Here is a 21,461-nt window from a genome sequence, read left to right as displayed (position 1 = left end):
AGTAAATCAGGTTCAACACTTGAAACCCTTTTAGAAGTGTGTGAATGCAAGATTTAATGCTACAGAGAATCTGTTGCCAGATGACAGTTGAGATGGAAGCACAACATTGCAGAAGAAACCATTTGGAATACCTTTGGGATACTGCACTTTAGGTGAACCTGTGTAGTATTGGGTACCTTGAGTGTAGGTCAGATAAATATTGGCAGCAAGAGCTTTCAGCTGGTTAGCTAGGCTAACTTGATAGAGTAAAGAGGATGTGTGTGGGATGGGGGGGATGATAAATACTACTACTTATTTTTAGTATAAAAGGAAAATGTTCAATAACTTTTGAGACTCGCATTTAATTTATTGCTGTAATCCATACTAGCTTAATTGAGGATTCTATCTAACTGAATAGGAGTAGAGAATTGAAGGGTTTTATGCAGGAACAAGAATGTCTTTTTGTGGTAAGTGTCCAATGAAATGTGAGAGTTTAGGTTTAGAACAGCAAAGACAGGAGTATTGATGCATTCAGAAATGTGGCTGCTGACCAAGCAATTTGTTTGTATCCTGAATATGGTACTTTCAAAGTTGTAATGTTTGAAGTGTGATAAAAATAAGAAACTGTAGGCTAGCATTAAACACACATCATATTCATTCATACTCAAATTATTATCGGCAGTCAATTTTTTCCCGTGTATGTCAGTACGCGTTGATGCAAAATGTAGGGTTAAAGCTAACACAATATACTTCCCTTGACCATAACTTTTTCTACTGTTAATGAAGACTACATATATCTCCCCGATCTGTGGTCATGCCCTGCTGGTACCTTGGCCACTGCAGAAGGTTTTGGGGTGAAACCAGTCTCTTCCATTGTCTGCCAGTTTCCTGTTTGCAACAGATAACTTTCCTGTTCGGAGGAAGTATCATTGTTCCCAGTGAGGAGTGCAGCCTTGTGCCGGGCAACATCACCTCAGTTCTGGCTCCTTGGCTGGCAAGACATGGCCCATGACTACACTTCCATACTGGTATTGCTGTGATCACTTTGCATGTGCTGTTAAAAGGCATTTCATCTGCTGCTTCTGTTGAGCTCAAATGTCTCCCCTGTGTTGCTTCTCAATTTTTCCATCACAATCACCTGTAGTACAGCAAACAGGGGTTGACCCAGTCCTTTCTTGAAACAGTGTCAGCAATATTGTCCAAGATCTAATATTTAGTCTCACAACACAGTATCTCCGTGATATTAAGTCCTCCATGCTAATTCAGATTATCAGCAACATCAGCCTACAGTGGATATCCCCAGATCATATGTTCTGCCATGCCTTCTTCACCACACACAGGCTCGTAGGTTAGTCTCCCACTTCGATGCCAGTAGGTGACGTTAGACTCATGACTCGTAAAGAAGCATCAGGCCTCTGAAAGGATACAGGAGCTTCATTCTCAGTCTCTGTTTTACATTTGGAAGAAAATCATAGATGTTTCTCGCTGTTCGGGCTCCATCCCATTATTACTGTCTCAGGAGAAGGACCTGATTGTGGATTTGCTGCTTGTTTGTAGTACATATTCATGTCAAATTCTTCACTTCATGATGTTCTGTGTTTAACAACTATATAGCCCCTTTTTCTCATATCTGGAGATAGTGGCCCGAGTATTACTTGCAATGCCTCAACTGACAAATTACTAAAAGTTCCTGTCAACCAAATTAGGATTCCATGCTGCACCCAGTTAACTATCCTAGCTGGTGATAATGAGCTAAAGTCTGCACCCAAGCACTCCCACAGTATTCCATGACTGCAGTAAAAAAAAAATACTGTTATACATTCTTATTGTCTTTGTGGGTAGTTTATAATTGTAACTGAGTAGTCTAATAACGCTGTAACTGAGTAGTCTAATAACGTTGTTCATCAATTTCCTCCCTCTGTTGTTCATTTCTTCAATATGTGCATTATAATTTTGTCACTCGTTCAAGAGCTGCCAAGGTATCTGGTGACACATCTTTATCTTTATGGATCTGTTGCGTGATTTCATGATTGGATGTCTCAACTGATATAATTTGTGAAGGGCTGTGCTAAATCCTTCTTCAGGTTGCTATGGGAGCTTCGCTTCACAAGGTGCACAACATCATCGACAAATGCAGCCACTCCAACAACTCCTTTGTTTTCGTGCAACTTTCTCAATACCTTTCCTGTAGCAGATTGTAGGACACAGGGCCACTTATGAATCCCTGCAGCATTACAGCCCCTGGTTTCGATGTACAAGTACAACAGAAGTTCAGCTTTCAGTTACTCAGCCTTGCACTGTGTTAAATATTGGAGTTAATCTTTCTTGACCATGTTCAGATTTCTGGTCCTCTGGGTGTAAGCAACAACAAAATTTTTGAAGTTTTTGTACATCAAGAGACACTACTGTGCGTAAAAGCACTTTCACGTGTCTTGGTAAAAATGTTAACTTCACAGAAAGTTGTCAATGATAAAATCTATCTCTGGAATGTACAGTGCCATAAATACTCTGATGGAACTGTCAGAGTTTCGTAAATTCTCATCTCAAACTGTTTTTAAAGATGCATGGGAATTTCCACTCAACCCATGTAAAATGACTTTCTGTATACTCTTGCAAAATAAATAATCACTTTATGCTTCTCAAATGAACAGTTGGACAAAAATAACCTTAACTTTTTGCTGACTTTATTATATTGTAGAGAATGCACAACAGGCCTTGACAGTAAGATAAGCAAGCTAACTGCTACATAATCCCATTGAGTCAGTCAATTAACACAATAATATTCATTTATTTTTCAATTACTATTATGTTTGTGAGTAATTCAATTCAGGGTAGAGAGCGGCAACAGACATCGGCGGAATCTTCTTCTCTGCACTGGCCATTGGTTAGTTTGCGACATTGAATCCTGATGCATCTAACACTAAATGTTACAACACATCAGCCTTCTGACATTTTTTTTGCAGAGGTCTCTTGTGGGCATGATAGTTGTTTCTCTGCTTGTATACAACATTCCAGGGCAATCGAAAGTACCTCAAGTGGCCAAGAAGTACTGGGTGATCAAACACTCCTACAATATTTACAACATTATTGTGTGTTGTCACGTAATTTACAGCATCTTCTGTTGACTTCCAACTTCTGAACACACATTGTTGAGAGTTCATTCCATGAAGCAGTCTTTTTCTCCTGTAGTCTACCATGCTCCTCCAGCATTTTTCCTTAAAGTACAAAGAAGGTAATTTAGAGCCACGGGATCCTTCCCTTCTCCTTTTTTAAAATAATCACATTTGCTAATATCTGGTATTCTTCAATGCAATAAAAATGCTTTATAGAATTGGCACATCTACATCGATATTCTGCAAGCCACCTGACGATGTGTGGCGGAGGGTACCTTGAGTACCTCTATCGGTTCTCCCTTCTATTCCAGTCTTGTATTGTTCGTGGAAAAAAAGATTGCCAGTATGCCTCTGTGTGGGCTCTAATCTCTCTGATTTTATCTTCATGGTCTCTTCGCGAGATACACGTAGGAGGGAGCAATATACTGCTTGACTCCTCAGAGAAGGTATGTTCTCGAAACTTCAACAAAAGCCCATACCGAGCTACTGAGCGTCTCTCTTGCAGAGTCTTCCACTGGAGTTTATCTATCATGTCCATAACACTTTCGCAATTACTAAATGATTCTGTAACGAAGCACACTGCTCTCCGTTGGATCTTTTCTATCTCTTCTATCAACCCTATCTGGTACGGATCTCACATCAGTGAGCAGTATTCAAGCAGTGGGCGAACAAGTGTACTGTAACCTACTTCCTTTGTTTTCAGACTGCATTTCCTTAGGATTCTTCCAATGAATCTCAATCTGGCATCTGCTTTACCGACGATCAACTTTACATGATCATTCCATTTTAAATCACTCCTAATGCCTACTCCCAGATAATTTATAGAATTAACTGCTTCCAGTTGCTGACGTGCTATATTGTAGCTAAATGATAAAGGATCTTTCTTTCTATGTATCCGCAGCACATCACACTTGTCTACATTGAGATTCAATTGCCATTCCCTGCACCATGCGTCAATTCGTTGCAGATCCTCCTGCATTTCAGTACAATTTTCCATTGTTACAACCCCTCAATATACCACAGCATCATCCACAAAAAGCCTCAGTGAACTTCCGATGTTATCCACAAGGTCATTTATGTATATTGTGAATAGCAACGGTCCTATGACACTCCCCTGCGGCACACCTGAAATCACTCTTACTTTGGAAGACTTCTCTCCATTGAGAATGACGTGCTGTGTTCTGTTATCTAGGAACTCTTCAATCCAATCGCACAATTGGTCTGATAGTCCATATGCTCTTACTTTGTGGGGAACTGTATCGAATGCCTTGCAGAAGTCAAGAAACACGGAATCTACCTGGGAACCCGTGTCTATGGCCCTCTGAGTCTCGTGGACGAATAGCGCGAGCTGGGTTTCACACGATCGTCTTTTTCGAAACCCATGAGGGTTCCTACAGAATAGATTTCTAGTCTCCAGAAAAGTCATTATACTGTAACATAATACATGTTCCAAAATTCTACAACTGATTGACGTTAAGAGATATAGGTCTATAGTTCTGCACATCTGCTCGACGTCCCTTCTTGAAAACGGGGATGACCTGTGCCCTTTTCCAATTTTTTCGAACGCTACGCTCTTCTAGAGACCTACGGTACACCACTGCAAGAAAGGGGGCAAGTTCCTTCGCCTACTCTGTGTAAAATCGAACTGGTATGCCATCAGGTCCAGTGGCCTTTCCTCTTTTGAGTGATTTTAATTGTTTCTCTATACCTCTGTCATCTATTTCGATATCCACCATTCGGTCATCTGTGCGACAATCTAGAGAAGGAACTACAGTGCAGTCTTCCTCTGTGAAACAGCTTTGGAAAAAGACATTTAGTATTTCAGCCTTTAGTCTATCATCCTCTGTTTCAGTACCATTTTTGTCACAGTGTGTCTGGAAATTTTGTTTTGAACCACCTACCACTTTGACATAAGACCAAAACTTCTTAGGATTTTCTGCCAAGTCAGTACATAGAACTTTTCTTTCGAATTCATTGAACACTTCTCGCATAGCCTCCTCGCACTACATTTCACTTCGCGTAATTTTTGTTTGTCTGCAAGGCTTTGGCTATGTTTATGTTTGCTGTGAAGTTCCCTTTGCTTCCGCAACAGTTTTCTAACTCGGTTGTTGTACCATGGTGGCTCTTTTCCATGTCTTACAATCTTGCTTGGCACATACTCATCTAATGCATATTGTACGATGGTTTTCAACTTTGTCCACTGATCCTCAACACTGTCTGTACTTGAGACAAAACTTTTGTGCTGAGCCATCAGGTACTCTGAAATCTGCTTTTTGTCACTTTTGCTAAACAGAAAAATCTTCCTACCTTTTTTAATATTCCTATTTACGGCTGAAATCATTGATGCAGTAACCGCTTTATAATAGCTGATTCCCTGTTCTGCGTTAACTGTTTCAAATAGTTAGGGTCTGTTTGTCACTAGAATGTCTAATATGTTATCGCCACGAGTCGGTTCGCTGTTTAAATGCTCAAGGTAGTTTTCAGATAATGCACTTACAAAAATTTCACTGGATTCTTTGTCCCTGCCACCCATTATAAAAGTTTGAGTCTCCCAGTCTATATCCGGCAAATTAAAATCTCCACCCAGAACTATAACATGGTCGGGAAATCTACTCGAAATATTTTCCAAATTATCCTTCAGGTGCTCAGCCACAACAGCTGCTGAGCCAGGGGCCTATAGAGACATCCAGTTACCATGTTTGAGACTGCTTTAACCATGACTTTCACCCAAATTATTTCACATTTCGGATCTCCGTCGATTTCCTTCGATACTATTGTACTTTTTATCGCTATGAACACGCCTCCCCCTTCACTGTCCAGCCTGTCTCTGCGGTATACATTCTAATCTGAGTTTAGAATTTCATTACTGTTTACATCTGGTTTCAGCCAACTTTCTGTCCCTAGTACAATGCGGGCGTTGTGACCGTTTATTAATGAGAGCAGTTCTTGGACCTTTCTATAGACGCTCCTGCAGTTTACTGTTACCACATTAATATTGTTATTCCCTGTTGCTTTTTGCCTACTACTACCTAGTCGCATCTCGGGAGGTGTCTTGTCGGGCCTAGGGAGGGAATTCTCTAACCTAAAAAACCCACATGTGCACTCCACATTTACTCCGCTACCCTTGTAGCCACCTCCTGCGTGTAGTGCACGCCTGACCTATTCAGGGGGCCCTATATTTCTCCACCCAATAGCGAGGTCGAGAAATTTGCTCACCAGATCTCCGCAGAATCGTCTGAGCCTCTGGTTTAAGCCTTCCACTTGGCTCCAAACCGGAGGACCGCAATCGGTTCTGGGAACGATACTACAAATAGTTAGCTCAGATTCCACCCCACAAGCGAGGCTTTCCGGCTTCACCAACTCCGCCAACCGCCTGTATGAACTGAGGATGACTTCTGAACCCAGGCGGCAGGAGTGATTGGTGCACCCAATGCTCTTTATCGCCGCCGGCAGGGCCTCCTCCACATCTCGGATGAGACCCCATGGCAAGCAGACAGAGTGAACACTGGCCGTCTTCCCCGACCCATCCGCTATCTCCCTAAGGGGCTCCATCACCCACACAAGTGTAAACTAATAGGCATATGAAAGGCGTGTAAAACTTCAGTAATGATATCATCAAGACCAGCTAATTTGTGCCTTTTCAGTTTTAGAATTTATTTCTTTGCCTACGTTTATGAAAATGAAAAAAACTATTCCTCCTCCACCTTATGCTTCCCTACATTTATTCCACAGTTCTGTGTTCATCAAATTTTTCCTCTGCAGTGTCATGTGGGAAATATGGATCTATCAGTACTTGTGCAGAATGTTGTTTTTTCTGTCATGTGCCATTGCTCATTAGAGTTGATAGCATTGTTGGAGATTTTATCTTTTTGCAGACCCCACGAGTCAAGATGCAGATTCGGTGGCATGAATCAGTTTCAGCTCTCTATTCTTGCATGCCGCAGGCCCAATCTGCGAGCTCTTTCTTGCACAGTACGGCCTTTCTCGTAGAATCTTCTTGTTTATCTGTCTTCTGTTCTCAGTCTTTGGAGACCCTCCTTTCCTGGTACTTATGATCTCCAGCCTGTTTGTCTTATGACTGCTATTGTACCTTGCTTTGCAGTGTGAGTTTTAGAGCTTTCTTGCCCACTTTATCACCTACCTCCACCAAGTCTGCACAAGGGAAAATATTCCTGGGGGTTTCAATAGGCTCTCATTACGTTGAACTGTCTGTTTAGTGTGTTTAATGGATTGTTGTCTCTTGTGTATTTCTGCAGGAGTCAGCTGTAAAGATAACAAGATTGTGATCACTTGTGGTGAGGCCTCTTTCAACCTTCCGGGTTCTGATCTTCCTAACTGCATGTTCATTAAGTATTGTGACATCTATATACTGAACTGTGCACCAGCCCTTTCTTTGCATGTGGTAGGATTCCCACTTCAGTTTGCCACTTGCATATTCAATTCCATTCTGGCTTCCTACAGTCGTTGTCTCCTTTGTCCTGCACTGAACTAAACCATAACTATATTGTTGAACTGGAAAGACAGAAATCAAACTTCCTGGGATTTTCAGATGTGTTTATTACAATATTGTGCTATGTTTATAGCTGAGATGTCCTTATTAACTACTACCGTAGCTGTTCCATAAAATTTCAGTCATGCTGCCACGTAAATTTCACTTCTTCGTGACATTTTATGGAACAATCATTGTACCACGAAAATATGAAGATACACATTACTGTAACTGTCATCAGCTTTCGTATCAGTGGGCAGACTGTTGATTGTCATGCCAACAGAAAATTCTGTACAGATGTTACAGCAGAGCTGATAGACAATTTAAATGCTTGTATAGGTAGCCTTTCTTGGGATAGGGGAGGCTCTGCTTGTGCTAATGCAGTAGTTCCATATATGAATTAGTGTTATATATACATGATGTCTGTTATTTTGGTCATCTTCAAAAGAAAAGGCACCACACACACACACACACACACACACACACACACACACACACACACAGTCTTTCTGCTCCCGGGATTGGAATGACTCCTTACCCTCTGCCTTAAAGCCCACATCCTTTCGTCTTTCCCTCTCCTTTCCTCTTTCCTGACGAAGCAACCATTTGTTGCGAAAGCTTGAATTTTGTGTGTATGTTTGTGTGTCTATCGACCTGCCAGCGCTTTTGTTTGGTAAGTCTCATCATCTTTGTTTTTAGATATATTTTTCCCACGTGGAATGTTTCCCTCTTATTATATATATTGATCTCTGCCCAAACTCTTTGCCTCTGTATATGTCTGCTTGTGTCTGTATATGTGTGGATGGATATGTGTGTGTGTGTGTGTGTGTGTGTGTGTGTGTGTGTGTGTGTGTGTATACCCGTCCTTTTTTCCCCCTAAGGTAAGTCTTTCCGCTCCCGGGATTGGAATGACTCCTTACCCTCTCCCTTAAAACCCACATCCTTTCGTCTTTCCCTCTCCTTCCCTCTTTCCTGATGAGGCAACAGTTTGTTGTGAAAGCTTGAATTTTGTGTGTATGTATGTGTCTGTCTGAGTTTCTATCGACCTGCCAGCGCTTTCGTATGATAAGTCACATCATCTTTGTTTTATATATATATATATATAACATTAACATTACATTATCGCGAATGGACCCAGAAGGATCACGCAAAGCTTTCTGACGTCGTTTCTTCCATACTTCTTTCATTCGTTCTCCATGTTTTCTTTTTCTTTCTTCTGTCCATTTTGTTCCTGGTCTCTTTAGTGCTTCCTTCTCCGACAAAACAATCCACTTTTCCACCTTATTTCTAAAAGTTTTTCTGTTTTTGACATCTTTAAGTTCAATATTTGCTTTTTTTAAATCTAATTTTACTTGGCTAATCCATGGTGTTGTTGATTTGACTTTTTCTATGTAAGTGAGAATTCTGTTGGTGACTCGTGTGGGGGGAAGTCTAGTGACATGTCCATAAAATTTTAATCTTCGCCTTCTTATGTCTGCTGCCAGGTTTGATACAGTTTCTGTGGTTCTTCTTGATTGTATCCGGTATCCTTCTTCTGTTAATTTTGGACCTAAAATCTTTCTCATAATTTTGCGTTCTTCTTTTAGTATTTTTTCTAAATCACATTTTGTGTGGAGTGTGAGCGTTTCACTAGCATATAGTGCTGCTGGCTTAATTACTGCGCAGTAGTGTCTGATTTTTGTGTCCGAGGAGATCCATTTTTTATTGTATGTTTCATGTGTCATACCATATGCTCTCTTCATTTTCTGTTGTCTGATCTTCTGTGCAACTTTCTCTCCTCCGGTTGGCTCCAAAATTTCATCTAGGTATTTAAAATGTTTTACTCTATTTATTTTTCCATATTTTGTGTTCAAACTGTGTATATGGAATTTCGTACAGAAAAATTCTGTCTTTTGAAACGAAATTTGTAAACCTACTTTATCCGCGCATTCCTTAAGGATCTCTCTTTGTTTGGTGGCGATTTCTTCATCATCTGCAAGTATGGCCAAGTCGTCCGCGAATGCTAAACAAGATATCTCCACGTTGTCTTTGGTTCTACCAAGATGGATTGGTTTCCAGTAGGATTGATTTTTTAATTCTTTTTCCCATTCCTTAATGACTTTATCCAGGACTATATTAAACAGAAGTGGAGATAGCCCGTCACCTTGACGTACTCCAGTTTTTATGAGAAAAGGTTCAGAGATTTCTCCCCTGAATTTAACTTTAGATACAGTGTCTGTCAGTGATTCTTTGATAAGCCTTAGTGTTTTGGAGTCAAGTCCAAGTTCCTCTAAAATGTTAAACAAAGATTGCCGGTCAATTGAGTCATAGGCTTTCTTAAAATCTACAAATGTACAAATTATGGGGGCATTTCTAATTGCTTTGTGTTTTAATATTGTCTTTAAGTTAAATATTTGTTCTATGCATGAGCGACCGGGGCGGAAGCCTGCTTGATAATCACCAATTTGGCGTTCCAGCTGCTCTTGTGTTCTTTTCAGCAGGCATGTTGAGAGAATTTTGTAGGTGACTTGTAAAAGTGAGATTCCCCTGTAATTATTGACATTTGTTCTGTCTCCTTTTTTATGTAACGGGTGGATAAGGGCACATTTCCAATCCTCTGGTAATTTTTCTGTTTCCCATATTTTTGTTATTATTTTTGTGAGCTCTTGCAACGTCTTTGGTCCTAGGTTTTTTAATAGCTCTGCAACAATGCCATCTTCGCCAGATGTTCTATTATTTTTTAAGTTTTTAATGTGACATTTGATTTCTTCCTGTGTTGGTGGTAATGAATCCGGTTGAGCGTTGGCACTGATTTCTTTGGGAAACCTTAAACTAGGTTCTGGGCAATTTAGTAGGTTAGAAAAATATTGAGCCAATACTTGACAGTTTTCCTGGTTTGTTAGGGCTAATTTACCATCTGGTTTTCTGAAACATAAATTTTGAGGGATATATCCTCGTATTTTATCTGCGAAAGTTCTGTAGAAGTCTCTTGTATTATGGTTTTGGAAATTTTCTTCTATGGCATCCAGTTGTGCCTTTGTGTACTTCCTTTTTGCTCGCCTAATAGATTTTGAAACCTGTTTTCTAACCTCGTTAAATAAATGTAGACTTTCTTGTGATTTTTTACTGTTATATTCTTGAAATGCCTTTTTTCTACTTTCCAATGCATTTTCACAGTCTGAATCCCACCAAGGGTGTTTGAATATCTTTTTCAAGGGAATATATATATATATATATAAAAAAAAACAAAGATGATGTGACTTACCAAACGAAAGCGCTGGCAGGTTGATAGAAACACAGACAGACACATACATACACATAAAATTCAAGCTTTCGCAACAAACTGTTGCCTCATCAGGAAAGAGGGGAGGAGAGGGAAAGACGAAAGGAAGTGGGTTTTAAGGGAGAGGGTAAGGAGTCATTCCAATCCCGGGAGCGGAAAGACTTACCTTAGGGGGGAAAAAAGGACGGTTATACACTCGCGCACACACACACACATATCGATCCACACATATACAGACATATTTAAAGACAAAGAGTTTGGGCAGAGATGTCAGTCGAGGCGGAAGTGCAGAGGCAAAGATGATGTTGAATGACAGGTGAGGTGTGAGTGGCAGCAACTTGAAATTAGCGGAGATTGAGGCCTGGTGGGTAACGGGAAGAGAGGATATATTGAAGAGCAAGTTCCCATCTCCGGAGCTTGGATAGGTTGTTGTTGGTGGGAAGTATCCAGATAACCCGGACGGTGTAACACTGTGCCAAGATGTGCTGGCCGTGCACCAAGGCATGTTTAGCCACAGGGTGATCCTCATTACCAACAAACACTGTCTGCCTGTGTCCATTCATGCGAATGGACAGTTTGTTGCTGGTCATTCCCACATAGAATGCATCACAGTGTAGGCAGGTCAGTTGGTAAATCATGTGGGTGCTTTCACACGTGGCTCTGCCTTTGATTGTGTACACCTTCCGGGTTACAGGACTGGAGTAGGTGGTGGTAGGAGGGTGCATGGGACAGGTTTTACAACGGGGGCGGTTACAAGGATAGGAGCCAGAGGGTAGGGAAGGTGGTTTGGGGATTTCATAGGGATGAACTAACAGGTTACGAAGGTTAGGTGGACGGCGGAAAGACACTCTTGGTGGAGTGGGGAGGATTTCATGAAGGATGGATCTCATTTCAGGGCAGGATTTGAGGAAGTCGTGTCCCTGCTGGAGAGCCACATTCAGAGTCTGGTCCAGTCCCGGAAAGTATCCTGCCACAAGTGGGGCACTTTTGTGGTTCTTCTGTGGGGGATTCTGGGTTTGAGGGGATGAGGAAGTGGCTCTGGTTATTTGCTTCTGTACCAGGTCGGAAGGGTAGTTGCGGGATGCGAAAGCTGTTGTCAGGTTGTTGGTGTAATGGTTCAGGGATTCCGGACTGGAGCAGATTCGTTTGCCACGAAGACCTAGGCTGTAGGGAAGGGACCGTTTGATGTGGAATGGGTGGCAGCTGTCATAATGGAGGTACTGTTGCTTGTTGGTGTATTTGATGTGGACGGACGTGTGAAGCTGGCCATTGGACAGATGGAGGTCAACGTCAAGGAAAGTGGCGTGGGATTTGGAGTAGGACCAGGTGAATCTGATGGAACCAAAGGAGTTGAGGTTGGAGAGGAAAATCTGGAGTTCTTCTTCAGTGTGAGTCCAGATCATGAAGATGTCATCAATAAATCTGTACCAAACTTTGGGTTGGCAGGCTTGGGTAACCAAGAAGGCTTCCTCTAAGCGACCCATGAATAGGTTGGCGTACGAGGGGGGCCATCCTGGTACCCATGGCTGTTCCCTTTAATTGTTGGTATGTCTGGCCTTCAAAAGTGAAGAAGTTGTGGGCCAGGATGGAGCTGGCTAAGGTAATGAGGAAAGAGGCTTTAGGTAGGGTGGCAGGTGATCGGCGTGAAAGGAAGTGCTCCATCGCAGCGAGGCCCTAGACGTGCGAGATATTTGTGTATAAGGAAGTGGCATCAATGGTTACAAGGAGGGTTTCCGGGGGTAACGGATTGGGTAAGGATTCCAGGCATTCGAGAAAGTGGTTCGTGTCTTTGATGAAGGATGGGAGACTGCATGTAATGGGTTGAAGGTGTTGATCTACGTAGGCAGAGATGTACTCTCTGCTGGAAGTATCACTTTGCCACGAAGAAAAATGATCCTAATCCTACTCCCAATGATCCAACTCCCCAAGACAGTATCCAAATTGAACCCTGCCTGGAACAGTTCCGTCCTCCGTCACAGCGGGACCCACCTCCTCTTCCTCAAAATCACCCTCTCCAAACCTTCCAGGAATTTCTGACTTCCAGCCTTGCCTCTCAATCCTTCTTAAAAAACCTTAATCCTACTCCCAACATCACCACTGCTGAAGCCCAGGCTATCCGTGATCTGAGGGCTGACCGGTCCATCGTCATTCTTCCGGCGGACAAGGGTTCCTCGACCGTGGTACTTGATCGTTGGGAGTATGTGGCTGAGGGACTGCGTCAGCTTTCAGACAACACCACATACAAAGTTTGCCATGGTAATCCCATTCCTGATGTCCAGGCGGAGCTTCAAGGAATCCTCAGAACCTTAGGCCCCCTACAAAACCTTTCACCTGACTCCATCAACCTCCTGACCCCACCGACACCCCACGCCCCTACCTTCTACCTTCTTCCTAAAATTCACAAACCCAATCATCCCGGCCGCCCCATTGTAGCTGGTTACCAAGCCCCCACAGAACGTATCTCTGCCCTACGTAGATCAACACCTTCAACCCATTACATGCAGTCTCCCATCCTTCATCAAAGACACGAACCACTTTCTCGAACGCCTGGAATCCTTACCCAATCCGTTACCCCCGGAAACCATCCTTGTAACCATTGATGCCACTTCCTTATACACAAATATCCCGCACATCCTGGGCCTCGCTGCGATGGAGCACTTCCTTTCACGCCGATCACCTGCCACCCTACCTAAAAGCTCTTTCCTCATTACCTTAGCCAGCTTCATCCTGACCCACAACTTCTTCACTTTTGAAGCCCAGACATACCAACAATTAAAGGGAACAGCCATGGGTACCAGGATGGCCCCCTCGTACGCCAACCTATTCATGGGTCGCTTAGAGGAAGCCTTCTTGGTTACCCAAGCCTGCCAACCCAAAGTTTGGTACAGATTTATTGATGACATCTTCATGATCTGGACTCACACTGAAGAAGAACTCCAGATTTTCCTCTCCAACCTCAACTCCTTTGGTTCCATCAGATTCACCTGGTCCTACTCCAAATCCCACGCTTGATGTTGACCTCCACCTGTCCAATGGCCAGCTTCACACGTCCGTCCACATCAAATCCACCAACAAGCAACAGTACCTCCATTATGACAGCTGCCACCCATTCCACATCAAATGGCCCCTTCCCTACAGCCTAGGTATTCGTGGCAAATGAATCTGCTCCAGTCCGGAATCGCTGAACCATTACACCAACAACCTGACAACAGCTTTCGCATCCCACAACTACCCTTCCGACCTGGTACAGAAGCAAATAACCAGAGCCACTTCCTCATCCCCTCAAACCCAGAATCCCCCACAGAAGAACCACAAAAGTGCCCCACTTGTGGCAGGATACTTTCCGGGACTGGACCAGACTCTGAATGTGGCTCTCCAGCAGGGATACGACTTCCTCAAATCCTGCCCTGAAATGAGATCCATCCTTCATGAAATCCTCCCCACTCCACCAAGAGTGTCTTTCCGCCGTCCACCTAACCTTCGTAACCTGTTAGTTCATCCCTATGAAATCCCCAAACCACCTTCCCTACCCTCTGGCTCCTATCCTTGTAACCGCCCCCGGTGTAAAACCTATCCCATGCACCCTCCTACCACCACCTACTCCAGTCCTGTAACCCGGAAGGTGTACACAATCAAAGGCAGAGCGACGTGTGAAAGCACCCACGTGATTTACCAACTGACCTGCCTACACTGTGATGCATTCTATGTGGGAATGACCAGCAACAAACAGTCCATTCACATGAATGGACACAGGCAGACAGTGTTTGTTGGTAATGAGGATCACCCTGTGGCTAAACATGCCTTGGTGCATGGCCAGCACATCTTGGCACAGTGTTACACTGTCCGGGTTATCTGGATACTTCCCACCAACACCAACGTATCCGAACTCCGGAGATGGGAACTTGCTCTTCAATATATCCTCTCTTCCCGTTACCCACCAGGCCTCAATCTCCGCTAATATCAAGTTGCTGCCACTCACACCTCACCTGTCATTCAACCTCATCTTTGTCTCTGCACTTCCACCTCGACCGGCATCTCTGCCCAAACTCTTTGTCTTTAAATATGTCTGCTTGTGTCTGTATTGTTTGTGTGTGTGTCGACCTGCCAGCACTTTCATTTGGTAAGTCACATCATCTTATATATATATATATATATGGTTCAAATTGTGGATGGATATGTGTGTGTGTGTGTGTGTGCGCGCGAGTGTATACCCGTCCTTTTTTCCCCCTAAGGTAAGTCTTTCCGCTCCCGGGATTGGAATGACTCCTTACCCTCTCCCTTAAAACCCACATCCTTTCGTCTTTCCCTCTCCTTCCCTCTTTCCTGATGAGGCAACAGTTTGTTGCGAAAGCTTGAATTTTGTGTGTATGTTTGTGTTTGTTTGTGTGTCTATCGACGTGCCAATGCTTTCGTTTGGTAAGTCACATCATGTCGATAGACACACAAACAACTGGGACTGCCATTCCATATATTTTTTCACTTTTTGTGTATGGTTTCTGCAAGAACAAAATATTAAACTACATTTTCTTAACTACTTTGCAAATTTCGTGCGTGATGTTTGACTTGTCACATGATATAGCTGGGCTATTTTGAAATACCTTACGTCTGTCTATGGATAATAAATGTGAAAGTAGCAGTGTGGTCACCGTTGCTGAGGATCAAATGCTGTTCTACCATGTGGTGTAATCAATTGCTTGTACAGCTTCTCAATATCATATACCATATTACATATATGAAAAACTAAGCAACGATTTCTCCAAAGGCTGAGGGTCAGTAAGTAAATTTTTTGAAAACAGTTGAATGTAGTTCACAACATTGCGTAGAGAAAACATTATAGAGTTTTCTTCTGGGTGTTTGATTCTTATATGTCTCAACACTGTTAGTAGATTTGGGGATTCTTCTAGTTTGGCAAGATGTGTGTCTTCACGTCCTTCATAGATCTGTTGTAGGTATATATTTTGCAATTGGTATGTTTCCCTCCTACTGCTTAGAAGCTTTACACCTGTTCCTTCAGCGCATGTTTTTATTCTAAATTAAAGTTGCACATCACTGTCTATCTGGATTCAGTTTTGGTATTACGAACTATTGATTGTATTGATTCACAAATTTAAGGTGTGTCAGTATCTCTTCTATTGAACTTTATTCTCATTTTGGCAATGTTCTCTTCCTTCACCAGCACTTAACTACACTGGCATCGTGTTTTGTTGTGTTTCCTGTCTTTAACGTCATTGTGTTTTAATAGATCATTTTAATGACTAGTAACCGTCCCCAGCTTTGGAACAAAGTACCCTTTGCCACGCAATATTCGTATGAAGCACACCTTACCATACAAAATAGATAAACACACACCCTGCACTGTACGGAATTAGCGCGAAGCACATTGCAGCTCTCAATACGGTACAAACCACTCTCCACCTATCAGTGCTGGTGCAGAGCGCCCTCTGCCCCTCAATGCTGGTGTGGAACGCCCTCTGCCCTCAATGCTGGTGCGGGACATCCTCTGCCACTTGGCGCGGGTATGGAAAGCCCCCTGCCACTCGGTGCAGGTGCGGAACACCCTGTGCCCCACCACACCGGTACAGAACACCCTCTGCCCCGCAGTCCCAGTACGGAACCCACTCACATAATTTTTGACCACATACCATATATGATAGAGGAATTAAATTATGCATTAACCTGTGACTTATTTCAGCTGTAAAGAATGAGCCTTGTTGCCAGTATTGATTTGTGTTCTTTTTAATAATAGTGTAAATCTTTTTTCTTCACATTATCACTTCAAACTGACTTCTCTTCGGAAGCATTTAGAAAATAATTCGTGAATACTCACCTTTAATGGAAATGTTGGTTGCAAGTTATTGAACTTACATGCTTTAATTTAGTATGAACATTTTGGAATATTTCCTTTTTTATCAGATATACATTATTGCAGATCTTGTTTGACTTTTTTGAATGATGTGGCTGAGATTAGTACAAAAAACTTCAATATTATAATTATGTACTTTACATTATAAAGGTACACACAAATCGTCCCTTCAACCAGGCTTAAATGTTTAGAGAGAGAGAGAAACTGGGTTGAACCCTCTCAGATCACTGTCAGTTTATTTGCCATTTTGAGATTGTTGTATTTGGAATGTGGCAGTTTTAATTAGCCCACACAGTTTCCAGACAATGCTGCACTGACATATGAATGGAGGAAGAGTAATTGTACTTTTCACTTCAATGATGTGTAGCCTGCTCTTACACTTGATGCATTACATTATTTTAAAAACTAACACTATCATTTGTGATTAAAGTATACCTTATATTTGCAACAATTTCTGTGTTGTTGATGGGCGTTCTTGGGCACGTCGGTATGATCCTTAAGTTTCTGGACATCTCACTGGTTCTTGATTTCCTCCTTGTTTTTAACCTGACAGTTTAAAGGTGAGCAGAACTATCTCTTTACACTTGGTTTACTCATGAACAGGTAACAGAGAATGTAGATTCACATGCCTATTTGTGAACATTAACTACATCAGTATGTAATTTGAACAATGGAAGAAGCAAAGGTAACAACTCACCATATAGAATGAGATTTTCACTCTGCAGTGGAGTGTGTGCTGATATGAAACTTCCTGGCTGATTAAAACTGTGTGCTGGGCCGCGACTCTGACTCGGGACCTTTGCCGAGTTCGAGTCTCGGTGCGGCACACAGTTTTTGCCAGGGAGTTTCAACTCAACATATAGTTTGAGGTGTACAGTGCATAAACAATACTGAGAACATTCTGGTGTAAGTAGGGGGGATGTACACAGTGACTTAAAGAAGTGGACTGGGAGGGGAGACAGAACAGGGGAGTGGTGGGACTACAGAGAAGGGTGTGAGTACAGAATGAGTGAAGTATGGTCATGGTGACAATGTGGTCATAGTAAGAGGGACTATGACAGTGATTAGTGCATGCAGAAGCCATGAAGGTTATGGGATCAAAGATCATGTTGCTAGGACAGCCCCCACCTACATGATTCAGAGATGCTGGTGGTAGGGAGAACTATCCAAATGCACAGGTTGTGAAGCAGTTACTGAAGCCTAGCATGTTTTGCTCAGCAGCATGTTCAGCTTCTGGGTGGACAACTCTGCTCTTGGCCACATGTCGGTGAAGGCCTTGTGTTTGTTTGTGTGTGTATCAACCTGCCAGCGCTTTTGTTTGGTAAGTCTCATCATCTTTGTTTTTAGATATATTTTTCCCACGTGGAATGTTTCCCTATAATATATATTTTAAATATGTCTGCTTGTGTCTGTATATGTGTGGATGGATATGTATGTGTGTGTGTGTGTGTGTGTGTGTGTGTGTGTGTGCGAGTGTATACACGTCCTTTTTTCCCCCTAAGGTAAGTCTTTCCGCTCCTGGGACTGGAATGACTCCTTACCCTCTCCCTTAAAACCCACATCCTTTCGTCTTTCCCTCTCCTTCCTTCTTTCCTGATGAGGCAACAGTTTGTTGCAAAAGCTTGAATTTTGTGTGTATGTTTGTGTTTGTTTGTGTGTCTGTCTACCTGCCAGCACTTTCATTTGGTAAGTCACATCATCTTTGTATATAAAAAACAAAGATGATGTGTGTTGTGAGGGTGACACGGTATTAGAAGGTGGAAAGTGTAACATGAGGTTGAAATGAAAATGAAAAATAAAAATATATGGGGAGAGATAAAGGTGAACTAGAAAGCAGCTGGAGATCTGGTATGAAAAAAGGCGAAAAAGTGTTTGTTTTTAGATATATTTTTCCTACGTGGAATTGTTTTTAGATACATTTTTCTCACGTGGAATGTTTCCCTCTTATATATATATATATATATATATATATATATATATATATATATATATATATATATATATATATAAAAATAGAGGGAAACATTCCACGTGGGAAAAATTATATATAAAAACAAAGATGAGGTGACTTACCGAACGAAAGCGCTGGCAGGTCGATAGACACACAAACATACACACAAAATTCAAGCTTTCGCAACAAACTGTTGCCTCATGAGGAGGCAACAGTTTGTTGCGAAAGCTTGAATTTTGTGTGTATGTTTGTGTTTGTTTGTGTGTCTATCGACCTGCCAGCGCTTTCGTTCGGTAAGTCACCTCATCTTTGTTTATATATATATATAATGGGCAAGGGGCACTAAATTAATAGTGTGTAGATAAGTTGAGAATTTGGATCTAACATGAGATGTGCTAGGGTAGTCCATGCAGTTGCAATGACAACTGTGCTCAGATGGCTTAGTGGTTAAAGCATCTGCCTTGTACACAGGAGACCAGGATTCGATTCTCAGTTTGGCATAAATTTTCAACTTTCCCATTGATTTAAATTAGTGCCCACTCAGAGGCAATGTCTGTAATTCCTTTGCGTCTTAATTCATAGTGGCTCATGGTGTCTGTTCTACTGGACATGTGCAAAATAAACGACACCACATATGTATAATTCAGGCAAACACAGCCAAGAGCTCGTTTGTGTGGATCCACACAAGGCTCAAACTCTTATGGGAATCAGCAAAATGCTGCAAGTAATGAGAATAATCGGCAAGGGACAGTGAATTAGTAGTGTGTGAATAAGTTGAGAATTTGGTTCTGACAGTAGGCGTGCTAGGGTAGTCCATGCAGTTGCAGTGATCATTGTGTCCAGATAGCTTGGTGATCAGAGCATTTGCTAGTACACAGGAGACCCGGGTTTGAATCCAGGTGCTGTACAAATTTTCAACTTTCCTCATTGATTTAAATCAGTGCCCACTCACAGCCAATGTCTGTAATTCCTTTGCGTCTTTGAATTTGAATTAGTTAAACTGCCTTTATCTGACTGTGGCTGGTTGTGCAGTACTCCCGTACAATACTTGAACAATAGTGCACGAGCAAATAATTGCTTTTCTGCTTTACTTGAGTCAGTAGACTTGAAGTTTTCATTGACGAATTAATTTATTACCAGCCTTTGGTATAAAACAAGGATCTCTCATAAGACACTATATTAAGATGTATTTCAAAAGACTTCATATTAGGAAATGACTTATTACAGATTCAAGATTGGTATTCTCCTCCATTGTTAATTTGTGTTCGGGGAATCTTCTGTCTGGTGTATTCTTTGAAGCTGCGGTTGGTGATGGTCTCACTGCTGCACCTGCACTGAAGTCATACCATTGGTTGCTGAGTTCCCAATGCTGCCCACAGCCCAACAAATAGCTGAAACAGAAGATATAAAAATACTCTTCGAGACAGATGTTGTCTACAGTAGAAAAGGAAAAATACGGGTTTGCAGAATAACACCTTATATAAAATTAGTCAATTTACAAGGGTTGAATGAAAAGTATTGCATCCACCTTCACTAATTGGGTTTGGATGGAAATATTTTAATAAATCAAACACAGAAATAATCCTTAGAATGTGACCTCTAATTACCAATATTCACTTTTCCACATAATCACCAGCCAGTTGGATACATTTCTGCCAGTGATGAACAAGTTTTCTGAAGCCGTCACAGAAGAAGTCGACACTCTGTTTCCACAGTCACAGTCTCACAGTTCTCTCAGCATCTTCATCAGAAGCATAATGATGTCCCCGCAGATCATCTTTCATTATCGGGAACAGATGGAAGCCAGACGGTGCTAAACATGGACTGTATGGGGGATGCCGTACGGTGCTGAGATTCAGTCCCTGAAGTTCTGCTGTGGTGGCACGTAAAGTGTGTGGTTTGGCATTGTCGTGCTGCAGGAAAACATTTCCCTTTTCCTTTTGGACCCTTGTTAGCTGTCGTTTCAGAGTTCGCGGTGTTGTGATGTAACGCCCTGAATTTATTGTTGTTCCATGATCAAGGAAATCAACATGGATAACACCATCTGTGTCCTCCCTGTGGGTCCATGGGTTAGAAGAGGCCCAAGGTATTCCTCCCCGTCACAAGAGGCAACTAAAAGGAGTCTCACACGTTTCATCCTTTATGTGATGGTCCCCTGTAAGGTTTGACCTCAATTTTTCGAAATTTTCCCAAAGAGCGAGCCAGTTGGGGAAGGGCGCCTTATGTGGTGCATCGTGTCCATCAGGCATTGATATCCTTAGCCCACTTTCTCATCGTTGCATTGCAGTCCCGGCCATTCCCCATCTCTTTGGCGAGGACACCTTCCTAGGTGTTTTTTCCACCATGCATTACGCAGTGTCACTTTCTGTGCCAACAATGACCATGGACTTTCTTGCACCTCATATCCAACGTGGTAGCCAGTCCGTTGTGGTGGGGCCGCCATGTACCTTGTTGGTTGTAGCCCCCTGCCAACACAGGGATCACTTTGATGATGCGTGCACTGTCAACTCCCCACGTATGCCAAGGAGTAGATGCCCGCCACCCTGAGGCTTCGGGACCACCAACAATGGTCATCCTTCCAAGTGGCCTTTGCTGCGGCTGGGTGGCGCCCTTGGGAAGGGCCCTGGTCCATGTGGATGGCATCATGGCAGATGACATGCCATGAAGTGTAGTGCTTCATGTCTTGCTGGTGGTCCACCACCTGCAGTCACCAAGCAGGCAAAGTCTAACTTAAATACTAAGAAATACGACCCCAAATTGTTCCTCTCCCTGGCCACACCTTGGGAGGAACGCCAGGCTAAGGA

At 42.5% G+C, this 21,461-nt stretch overlaps 1 protein-coding gene across 1 annotated transcript in view; it reads left to right on the top strand.

Moving 5' to 3' along the window:
- Window positions 1–21,461, top strand: part of LOC126473894 (ubiquitin carboxyl-terminal hydrolase 5) — a 165,520-nt gene that overhangs the window by 112,973 nt on the left and 31,086 nt on the right. The gene's annotated exons all lie outside the window — the stretch shown is intronic.

The sequence above is a fragment of the Schistocerca serialis genome, chromosome 4, assembly GCF_023864345.2.
Source record: "Schistocerca serialis cubense isolate TAMUIC-IGC-003099 chromosome 4, iqSchSeri2.2, whole genome shotgun sequence".
NCBI lineage: Eukaryota > Metazoa > Arthropoda > Insecta > Orthoptera > Acrididae > Schistocerca > Schistocerca serialis.
This window is presented reverse-complemented; position numbering and strand designations above follow the sequence as displayed.